Source organism: Cydia pomonella, chromosome 7, assembly GCF_033807575.1.
Source record: "Cydia pomonella isolate Wapato2018A chromosome 7, ilCydPomo1, whole genome shotgun sequence".
Taxonomy (NCBI): Eukaryota; Metazoa; Arthropoda; class Insecta; order Lepidoptera; family Tortricidae; genus Cydia; species Cydia pomonella.
Genome location: NC_084709.1, coordinates 4,018,253 through 4,030,304, shown reverse-complemented (window position 1 = coordinate 4,030,304; position 12,052 = coordinate 4,018,253). Strand labels below are relative to the sequence as shown.

Here is a 12,052-nt window from a genome sequence, read left to right as displayed (position 1 = left end):
CGACCTAGCCCCAAACTAAGCAAAGCTTGTACTATGGGTACTAGGCGAAGATATCCAATACTTAAATAGATAAATACATTATACATAGAAAACACATGGTGGTTTCTCGACGGGAGTCATGGGACTCCGGAATCCGCACTTATCACACAAATACATACATATACCCTTCCAGAATTCAAACCCGGGACCATCGACTTCATAGGCAGGGTCACTACCCACTAGGCCAGGCAGGTTGTCACATTGTCAGTTAATACTTAAAAATATGGACGACGGTTAGTTAGTTAGTGTTAGTGCTTCTGGGCATTTTCCGCAACTCGACAACTATTGTGCCTATTTTGCGTGAAACGAGGTAGCGCTACTCTAACCACCCCAGCTCCTCCACGAAGCCTAGCAATGTTTTCAAGTTGCTAACTGCCTCCTTTAGTGTGCACGGAGTCCCTAGGTATTTGGTCCTGTATACTTCTACCTGTTTGCAGTCTAGAAGAATGTGTTTTGTTATTTCCTCTTTTTCTATGCACGCTCTGCACATGGGGCTGTCTGTTTTTCCCATATTGTGTAGGTGTTTGTTTAGCGTATTGGTTCCTGTTATTAATCCTACTATTTTACGTAGTTTGTGTCTGGGTATTTTCAGTAGTATTTTGGTGAGCTTGTAGTTCAGTTCCGGTAAAATATCCTTGGTCTGCCTGCATGTTTCCATTTCATTTCAGTACTTGTTGTGCAGTTGTCTGTAATGTGAGTCTAGCTGGTTATGTATGTAGAGCTCGGGTCCATATGCCGGTGTTTCTGAACCTTTCCTGACCAGTTCGTCCGCTGCATCGTTTCCTCTTGATCCATTATGCCCCTTTATACATTGAATTGTTACTTTGTTGCCTTCTTTGCTCACTTCCGTGAGGCTTCGATGACATTCGAGTATGAGCTCTGAATTAAGTTTGTCGCTGCATAGCGCTTGTAGTACTGATTTGCTGTCTGACAGTATTAGTATATTTTCATGTTTCACTTGTCGTCTTGTTATAGCATTGCAAATGGACGACGGTAAAGTATAATCAACATTTTCGTTGAATATTCCTTGACTACTGCTTTTAAACGGTTTACTACTATGAAGCCAGTTTAGTAAATTAGATGGTAGCCGAAGTAACTCCAGCACTATGCCCCAGATAGCGGCGCTTGCAAACTTAGTGACTTCGTTAAACGTCCTCAAAATGTCACGGAGAGTATACGAGTAGCTTCTAGAGAGACACGGGAATTTCATGAGGACAAATTGAAATTCTATAGAAATGTTGATCCGCCCTGAATTTCAGTATACGGTCTTATTGCTAACAAGCAATCTTTTCCAGACAACCTTCGACCCTTTCGCCCTTTTATATTTATTCTTTTCTAATCTAGTTTAAACGGAGCTACCTTTTATGAAAACTCACATCGCACAGCTACAGTTATAGCTTATTTTACTTTGCTTTTGTTGTTTGTACATGTTTGTGACAAATAAAGGATGACTCACATTAAACAGGACAGGGGCTCCTCGTTTTCAGTAGAAAACGTCACGTGATTACCGATCGCTCAGGCCTGGCCCCGGCCCGGTCTAAAACGAGGTTTAGACTAGCAAGAACTTGCATGCAATTTTCATTACATTGCGGTATCTGATCAAACTTTTGAAAGCAGTTTATCTTAGTAGTCGGTAATGTAACGTAAATTGCATGCAAGTTCTTGCTAGTCTACGCCTCGCTTTACGTGAGTCATCCTTAAATTGATTGATTGTCTGCAACTAAAAGGAACAAGGCTTAATTCTAACTTGATGTTACAACTTTGTAAATGCCTGCAAAGTGACTGTTTCATTGGTTTCAGTTTATTATAGGGCTACACTTACTTTCTGAAGAACGCTCCCGCGGCTGCGGCCGCGGCAGCTACCAACGCCGCTTGTCGAGCCCGGTCTGCTTCTTTTCGTGCTTCGGCGGCTTGTCGCTTGGCTGCCTCGGCATAATCCTTAGCTATTTCTTCACGTCTGCGACATTCCTCTGCACGTTCCCGCACTTTTTCTTCTTGTTGGCGAAGCTTGTCACGGTTACTATCTAGTTTACTAACTAAAAGAGACATATAAGTAGACTAGAATCGTGCAAAATAAAAAATAAAAACATTTAATTTAAAATAAAAAATAAAAAAACAACGATGCGGAATACGCGGGGGCCACTTAACTAAAATGGGTCGCAGGTTTGGTTTTATAAATTCACACAAAGATCCTATCCATTTTGCGGTTAGGTACTCTCGCCTGGGTTGTGCCGTCGGTGGTGTACGCGGGCGCCGCAATTGTGGACGACTGTACTTGGCTGCCCGGGGCTTGATGAAGAGCTCGCCCTGCTACTGGCGAGAGTAGCGTTGGTGGTAGGTGTGGCTGCGGTGGATCCTCCACCCAAAATAGCAGCCCGAACGTTGGACCCTGGAACGCGTCATCCAAATGTGTAAGGAAATAGTCCGGCAACGTAATTTGTGGGCATCCCCGGCAAACGGCAGAAAAAGAAAGCACCTAAAATGTGGCAGTGATGCCGTGGATGTTCACAATCAGAGTCGGAGATTACAATTTGTAAAGATGATGCAATAATTTAGAATTTTAAAATCAGGGTGGAAATAAATTCTGATGCAATACCGTTACAGCAGCATGATCGGGCAAAATCATATTTAAACTAATGAATTTAACGTGAAATGATTTGATGATGCAAAGTAAAAACACTAGAATTATCTTAATATCTATTTAGCGAGATAGAACTACATTTGCGTTAATAAATTGACCACTTACCCAATTTGGGGTTTATTCACACTCGCGTTATAACATTTAACGTATTTACGACGCTAAACACTTTGAGGAACGTTAAGAGATGACAACACGCATATTAATTATATCATATCGGTTACATTTTCAAAAATTAGGTACGTATCAGAGACCGATGATCCGTGTGACGTGTGTTCTATCTCGAGTGCAGTTCGGGAATGGTGGGAGCGATCCGCTAATGCAACTCCCTATAAGTATATTCAACAAACAAAAGAACTCGTTACCGTGAGCGCTAAAATGTGGCATACGAAATCTTTCGAAGAGCGCTAAAACGGCGCCGACGAATACTTGTTGCATGTTTATGTTTAAAATTGAAAATATTAATTTGTAAAATTAGTTTTAAGTGGTATTTTCATTTATTCATGTAGTTTATTTAAATAATAGTACTTTCATGTAACGTATAACGTTACAAGCTGATCTTGCCGACGCTCATGTTCTTTGCGACTCTCCCCAGCTCGCCGAGCCTGCTCCTCTCGTTGCCGCTTCTCTTCTTAACGACGCTCCGCATCTCGCCGCTGCTGCTCTTCTCGGCGACGCTGCTCTTCGCGGCGTGCTTGCAATGCCGTCTGCAGAGAGTCTTGTGAACCAGCCATGATCAATGTGGTAGAAGAAAATACACCTTGAACACTTTGACCTAGGTACCTATCACTATAACTTAAATTTCGGTGGATTTACCTTGAGACCGTAACGTGAAAGTCCAAATCAAAATGCTTTCTAAATTAGTGTTCATGTTCATGGTGCAGATAGTCTATGGTAGATGAGTAAAAGAGCCTTGACAGTATGCTTAAAGTGGTAGAAGAAGATAATATAACGTGTTAGAGTTAATAAAGTAAGGAAATGAAACAGGAGACAACACGCTGCCCCGTCCTGTGCAGGCACAATGAAGATTAAAAGCAATTCACCTCTGTTGACGCCCCACTTAATAACTATGGAACTAGTTCACTGTCACAGGAAATACATTAAGAGAACACAATATGCGTACTAAGATGTCGAAGTCACCCGTGTTTAAAGCATTATCGAAATCCAAGAATGATAACACCGTGATATACCATATCTGCACGTATATCTGCAGTATTTTTTACAAGAGCGATAATTGTGCTGTGCCGTATAGGGTAACCGGGTTAATATGGGTTCGTGAGCGCATGTCTGTTCAAAACGGTAATCTGTTTATGTACAAAAGACACTCAAGAACTTTAGAGAGGAAACGAAGAAATGGAAATAAATAGAGCGGTAGTTTGAGAAGGACTTGGAATTGGACTTTCTAACGGCATCTTACCAAAGCGACGGGAAAATATAAGAAAAAATAGGGCTTGATGATATGATCAATAAGGTCGATTAGAGGGAGGATCATGTTTTGGCTCGGATCGTCGTTTCCAACGGCCTTAGACGAGACGAACATTAAAAAAAGTTAAGTTGATGCATTAGAAGGGAAGTTTAGTGTATTTTACTTAACGAGAAAAAGTTTCAGAAGAAAAGAAGTGCAGATTAAGGGAGTCGAGATCAAAAAAGGTGTTAATTGAGCTTTATAATAGTTTTCTAACTCCAAGTAACTTAAGAAACTACCAAACTTGAGCGGGTCCCGAAATTCAACGGAATTATGAATGTGAAGCCTCTGATCATCTCCGCGTATTGTACTACAGCGATTCCGTAATGCATGAGATTCATCCTTTATTTTTATGCGAAGGGTGTTAAAGGCTGATTTTGGCTGCCCGACATAAAAACCTAGTAGGTAAGGTTGGTAACTAATTATTAGAAATTCATTTTTTATTTTATTTGTATCCATCTCGTAAGTACTCGCCCGATTACAGAGACACCTGCTCCAAAACCGGCACAATTATTATGATTACTACAGATTTCTATGCCTCTAAACATAGTAAGTAGCATGTTAAGTTACCTTTTACCGTAGTAAAACTCAGGAAGTCACAAATTCCGTATAAAAAACTAGTAGGAACTGAGAAATGATAGGTTTTAGTGTAGTCATTTAGCCTTACTAGGATTTTGACCTGGCAATCAAAGCGCGGGGGGCGCATTTTCAAAAGTGGGCTTTTTAGGCACTGGGCCTTACATGGATCAGGTACCTTACAATGGTTAGTAATCTACTTCTTCACGTAATTTTTTTATATAAAATTTAACACATTTTTGAGACTAATACAATTTGCGTTTTTCAAATTTTAAAAAGTTGACGACTGATTTGTCAGTATTTTTTAAGTTTTTGGTTTTAATTTTGCATGCGAATAAATACATATACGATACAGATGTGATTTGACATATTGAATTTCTCTTAAAACTTAGTAGTATAATGCAGGTTAACATGATTTTGTTTATACAATAAACCTTTTTTAGGGTTCCGTAGCCAAATGGCATAAAACGGAACCCTAAAAAAGTTTCTCCATGTCCGTCTGTCTGTCTGTCTGTCTGTCTGTCTGTCTGTCCGAGGCTTTGCTCCGTGGTCGTTAGTGCTAGAAAGCTGAAATTTGGCATGGATATATAAATCAATAAAGCCGACAAAGTCGTACAATAAAATCAAAAATTTTTTTTTTAGGGACCTCCCCTACACGTAAAGTGGGGGTGAAAATTTTTTTCGCTTCAACCTTAGAGTGTGGGGTATCGTTGGAAAGGTATTTCAAAACTATTAGGGGTTTTCAAGAAACATTTTTTGATAAAGTGAATATATTCGGAGATAATTGCTCCGAAAGAAAAAAAAAATGTGTCCCCCCTCTAACTTTTGAACCATAGGTCCAAAAAATATGAAAAAAATCGTGGAAGTAGAGCTTAAGAAAGACATTAAATGAAAACTATAGCGGACATGATCAGTTTAGCTGTTTTTGAGTTATCGCAAAAAGTTTTCCCTTCATAGTAAAAAGACTTATTTTAATTAGGTACTGATTATGCAAATTTGCCTATTTGTTTAACTCGGGTGAAAGGTACCGTTTCATCCCTTGGTTAATAATTTACTAGACTTTAAGCTCCAGTTTAGCTTATTGTGACGGCAGAGTAACTACGGAACCCTACACTGAGCGTGGCCCGACATGCTCTTGGCCGGTTATTTGTGAATAATTCCAAGACTTAAATCTAGTGAGCATTACTAGTTCGTCATTTAACGGGGTTTTAGTGTAGGAATGCATACAAATTACTTCAATATGTATAGTCATTACATAGCTAAAAAACTGTTACAGTCCAATAACGTGTTTATTACAAATGTTTTCTAGGTAATATTTTAACAGATACAATACTATAAAATTGTTCAGTACCTTTGCGGTTATTAAGCTATGTTTTGTTTATTATACAATTCACAATTACGATACTATAAACACGTAAATTGACTTGGCTGTTATTTAGTTATTTTTATATGATGTTCAATTCTAAAAAACGGTTAAGGTATACTTAACGGTGTTTTAGCAGTAATATCGCACATATTTTAGTAATTATTTGCAACACTAAAACACAAAATTGTTATTTTCTAATTAATAAAATAATATTTGAGGAAATGGTTTTCAAACAAAGTAAGGATAAATTTAGTTTTAATTTTTTCATAAAAGAAATCCGGAATAAATGTACACATTTTCTAGAGATATGGGTTTGAACGTTTTTTGCCCATATCTCAAAACTATAATTTGTGGGTTAGATAGGTTTTAGTGATAGGACGGCAGAACAGGAGTAGGCGAGAATGCTAAGTTAGGCGCGGCTAACAAAACCTGGCACTATCCCATCATATCTTACAATGAGACTTTTTTACACTATAACATGAAATTAGAGACAACACTGAAAATTGCGAACACTTGCGGATTGGAATGGTGAAGGAAGTCCATCACTTATTATTTGAAGAATGTTCTCGCGACTGCGGCCATCACAGCTACCACCGCCGCTGCTTGAGCCCACTGTGCTCCCTTCCGAGCTTCTTCGACATGTCGCCTGGCTGCCTCGGATTGTTCCTCAGCTCTTTTTTGCTGTGCGCGACACCCAGCGACATATTTCTGCACTTTGTCCATTTGTCGGCGAAGCTCATCTCGCTCACGCTCCTTCCCTTTCCAATAACTCTCGTCATCTGGCCGCTGCTGCTTTTTGCCATCAATTTGCTCCTGCGAGGAGTCTTGTAAACCATCCATGATCAACGTAGTTAAAGAAAATAGCAACTGATATGTGATGACTGCACGAAAGTTTGTCAGGAACTGGACCATTCAACGCAATATCGCACCGTACCGCTATACTAATAGGATGTATAATACAAAATGACTCATACGTTTCAAGCTAAAACGCGTTATTGCGTCATCAACGCTCGACACACTAGAGCATTCGCGGCCATTCTGATAACCTCTCATTTGTAAGTCGGTGAACGGAACGTGTAACGTTTTCCTCAACCGAATACCTATCACGATGGTTGGCCACCGATGGTTGCTATGCGCACAGCATAACATGTTAAGGCTAACAGATATCGAATTACGTGCACATCAGAGGCCTGCATCACTTGCACATTACTGGCCTGTATCACTTGTCACGGAGACCCTCCGTTTTGTAATGTGGTACATGCCCTACCAGATTGAGGAATCTAATAGATTACAAACATTACGGTGTGTGTAGAAATCTAACAGTCAGCGTCCATCAGTACCGAACCAAAGAAAACATCAAGATAAACATTATAAGACCCGAGCCGGACAGGTAATTATGCCCCCCCCTCCTTTCCTTAGTAGAAAAGAGTGAAGGGGATAAGCCTCTTTGTTTACTTTAGCCAATCTACTCTGCCTATAGGCCCGTATTTAGCCCGTAGAAACCAGATCGTGTGTTAACGCTGAATCGCCACCGTGCACTATCTCATATGCTGCGAATTGCACCTTGAGACTGCAAGCGAAGTGTCAGAGTGTTCAGAGCCTATGTAGATATTGTCGATTACATCTCCTACCTACTTTTTATAAGTTAACCAACTTACCATTATGTTACCATACCATACCAACTTACCATTTGTTACATGGTATTGATACAAACCCTCATTAACTGCGATCGCCAGAACTGCCTGCCAGAATTTTAATACTCATTGAAAAATGATACACTCCCAAGAGGGAAAGAGTGAAAAAAAGCACAAATTATCATTTATCAATTAATTGAAGTTCAAAACCGCCAGTGGTAGGCGAGTGTGCTAATATGTTAAGCGCAGCAAAAAAAACCTGGCACTATCCTATGATATGGCTATTATGTTATGTTAGGCGCAGCAAACAAAACTTGGCACTATCCTATCATATGGCTAATATGTTAGGTGCAGCTAACAAAACCTGGCACTATACTATCATATGGCTAATATGTTAGACGCAGCTAACAAAACCTGGCACTATCTTATCACATGGCACAATGAGACTTTTAAACACTATAACACGAAATTAGGAAGAACACTGACACTTGGGAACACTGGCGGATTGGGATGGTGGAAGAAGTCCAATGCACTGTAAAATCTTCATCACTGAATACGAAAATATCACCCTTGTCTTACCTAGATGCTTAATTTTGAAGTTATAGACCGTACGCTAACGTGTCACTGACTGTAATACTATTACGATACCTTTCATATTGAATACAAGTTTCGGTAGGTAAGAAATTTGAAGATTAAATTTACTATCTATCACTCCGTATAAGGCAGTGTCTTACCTGAGCGAATAACTCGCGAAAACGATGCGGCGCGGCGCGGCGCGGGTGAATTCAATCCTTTGATACCTATGGAAGTCTCCTACGTGGGCGATCTCCGATTGCCGTTGAGCCGCCGCGCCGCGCCGCGTCGCATTTGCGTGTCATCGCCCACGTAAGCCGCGCTGTAAGATAAATAATAGTCTAAGAAAAAACGTGCTTCGAAAATCAAGAAAAAAAATTGTTCGAATACATGGAGACATAACATAGGCCTGTACTCGAGTAGATGGCGACACCGTTTGATATTTGACACATCATATCAGTGAAAAAATATGGATCAAATAGCCATATGTCATTCTAAGAGTTTTTATCCTGTGTCGAAAGATCGCAGTAAATTTAGTTGACTACAGAATTTAATTTGACAATAAGCTTCTGTACTAATTTATCTTTGGTTATAATAGAATTGTTGTGTGTGGGCAATGATTTTTAAAATATTTTAGTTAACCTTTTGACCGCCTAAGACGTCATATGACGCGCGGCTACAGCCCAATATCAACCTTCATGCGTACCAACAAGGTTCACGATTACGCGCCGCGTGCGATAGGCGTGGCGTTCAAAAGGTTAACTTAGAAGTTTTGACCTGATGATTATGACTTTCTTTCTTGTGATATTGTTGTGAAGTTTAAAACTGTAAATCAAGACATTAAGATATTGAAAAAAGAACAACGTTTAACACAAGGGGACTTAGTTAAGATGAAAATCGTTGACAAAAAATGCCGATCGAAATTACCCGTAAGTATCTACCCTAATCTAAAATAAATTGCAACTTTATATAATCCCATCCCTTGACCCCTTATCCCCTTAATTCTGTAAAACCCCAAACTCCAAGCGTCACAACACGATTGGATAGAGCGATAGAATAGATTGTGTCTATCTTCTATCTTTGTAGGTACAAAGGTAGAAGACTTACCTACCTGATGTACCTATACATTAGTTGTCTTCCCCATTGCGTGTGCGTCATCTATAATAAGTAGGTACCCTCTTAACCTAAAACAAATTGCAACTTTAAATGACCCCATCCCTTGTCCATCCCTAATCCCCTTCATTCTGTAAAACCCCAAACTCCAACGGTGTCACAACACCATTGGACAGAGCGATAGATTGTGACTATATTCTGTCTTTGTAGATACAAAGGTAGAAGACTTACCTACCTGATGTACCTATACAGTAGTTGTCTTCCCCATTGCGTGTGCGTCAGCTATAATAAGTAGGTACCCTCTTAACCTAAAACAAATTGCAACTTTAAATTACCCCATCCCTTGTCCATCCCTAATCTCCTTCATTCTGTAAAACCCCAAACTCCAAGTGCCATAACACGATTGGATAGAGCGATAGATTGTGTCTATCTTCTATCTTTGTAGGTACAAAGGTAGAAGACTTACCTACCTGATGTACCTATACAGTAGTTGTCTTCCCCATTGCGTGTGCGTCATCTATAATAAGTAGGTACCCTCTTAACCTAAAACAAATTGCAACTTTAAATGACCCCATCCCTTGTCCATCCCTAATCCCCTTCATTCTGTAAAACCCCAAACTCCAACGGTGTCACAACACCATTGGACAGAGCGATAGATTGTGACTATATTCTGTCTTTGTAGATACAAAGGTAGAAGACTTACCTACCTGATGTACCTATACAGTAGTTGTCTTCCCCATTGCGTGTGCGTCATCTATAATAAGTAGGTACCCTCTTAACCTAAAACAAATTGCAACTTTAAATGACCCCATCCCTTGTCCATCCCTAATCCCCTTAATTCTGTAAAACCCCAAACTCCACCAGTGTCACAACACCATTGGATAGAGCGATAGATTAATGGCCGCTTCACCTCCGACCGCGGCCATCATTAGTAACTGGAGCTTATAAAACTTTCATTATTCACGTTTTTGACAGTGATATGAGAGCATTAATCCTCTGTCAGGTTAATTGAAAGCCTTGTTTGGGAGTAAAGGAATAGTGTACTTATATATACGGAACTTTTTATAATTTACTTGTAGTACCTCTTTGAAGAGAAGCGCTGGTGGCCTAGCGGTAAGAGCGTGCGACTTGCAATCCGGAGGTCGCGGGTTCAAACCCCGGCTCGTACCAATGAGTTTTTCGGAACTTGTACGAAATATCATTTGATATTTACCAGTCGCTTCTCGGTGAAGGAAAACATCGCGAGGAAACCGGACTAATCCCAACAAGGCCTAGTTTACCCTCTGGGTTGGAAGGTCAGATGGCAGTCGCTTTCGTAAAAACTAGTGTCTACGCCAAATCTAGGGATTAGTTGTCAAGCGGACCCCAGGCTCCCATGAGCCGTGGCAAAATGCCGGGACAACGCGAGGAAAAAGAAGAGTACCTCTTCGAAGAGATGGTGATCATTTTTGTGAACCTGCACTCAGAAAAAACTATTGTGAAAATAACAAAAAAACGTTGCTAAATAGGAGCCGACAGAGTAAAATTGCGGGCGCAGCAAGCTTAATTTTGCGAAAAAATATTGCGAAAATGACAAAGCGGAAGCGTTAACTTTGTGAAAAAGCACATAGCGAATTTCGCAAAGCCAAGTTTTTCACAATTTTACTCTGTCGGCTCCTATTTCGCAATTTTAACTTTGTGAATATTCAGCAATGCCGACATTGTGAAATAACGTTGACAATAAGACATAGTAAAAGTGGTGGTTTATAACATTGCTAATTTAGCAAACCTTTACATTGTAATATGAACATTGTTAATCTAACAAATTTAGTTATTAACAATTTTTCTTTGATGCCTATTTTGAACATAGCTATCTTAGCAATTTTTATTTTGTGGTTTTATTAATGCTGACGTTGCTAACTCCGCAGTTTAATGTTGCGGGGATAGCAATGCTGACGTTGCTAGCTCCGCAGTGTCATATTGCTGGAATAGCAATGCTGACGTTGCTAGCTCAGCAGTGTAATATTGCGGGGATAGCAATGCTGACGTTGCTAGCTCCGCAGTGTCATATTGCTGGAATAGCAATGCTGAAGTTGCTAGCTCAGCAGTGTAATATTGCGGGGATAGCAATGCTGACGTTGATAGCTCCGCAGTTTAATATTGCGGGGATAGCAATGCTGACGTTGCTAGCTCCGCAGTTTAATATTGCGGGGATAGCAATGCTGACATTGCTTACTTCGCAGTGTAATATTGCGGGAGTAGCAATGCTAGCGTTGCTAGCTCTGCAGTTTAATATTGCGGGTATAGCAATGCTAACGTTGCTAGCTCCGCAGTGTAATATTGCGGGGATAGCAATGCTGATGTTGCTAACTCCGCAGTGTAATATTGCGGGGATAGCAATGCTGACGTTGCTTAATCCTCAGTGTAATATTGTGGGGATAGCAATGCTGACGTTGTTAGCTCCGCAATGTAATATTGCGGGGATAGCAGTGCTGACCTTGCTTACTCCGCAGTGTAATATTGCTGGGATAGTAATGCTGGCGTTGCTAGCTTAGCAGTGTGATATTGCGGGGATAGCAATGCTGACGTTGCTAGCTCCGCGGTGTAATATTGCGGGGATAGCAATGCTGACGTTGCTAACTCCACAGTGTTATATTGCGGGGATAGCA

General features: G+C 40.3%; 1 long non-coding RNA gene across 1 annotated transcript; it reads right to left on the bottom strand.

Moving 5' to 3' along the window:
- Positions 1-2,106: 2,106 nt before the first annotated feature.
- Positions 2,107-5,210, bottom strand: LOC133519598 (uncharacterized). Its single transcript, XR_009799641.1, has 2 exons — positions 2,786-5,210; positions 2,107-2,428 (listed from the first exon to the last, which is right to left on the bottom strand). It is a non-coding gene; the product is annotated as an uncharacterized LOC133519598 (long non-coding RNA).
- Positions 5,211-12,052: the final 6,842 nt, after the last annotated feature.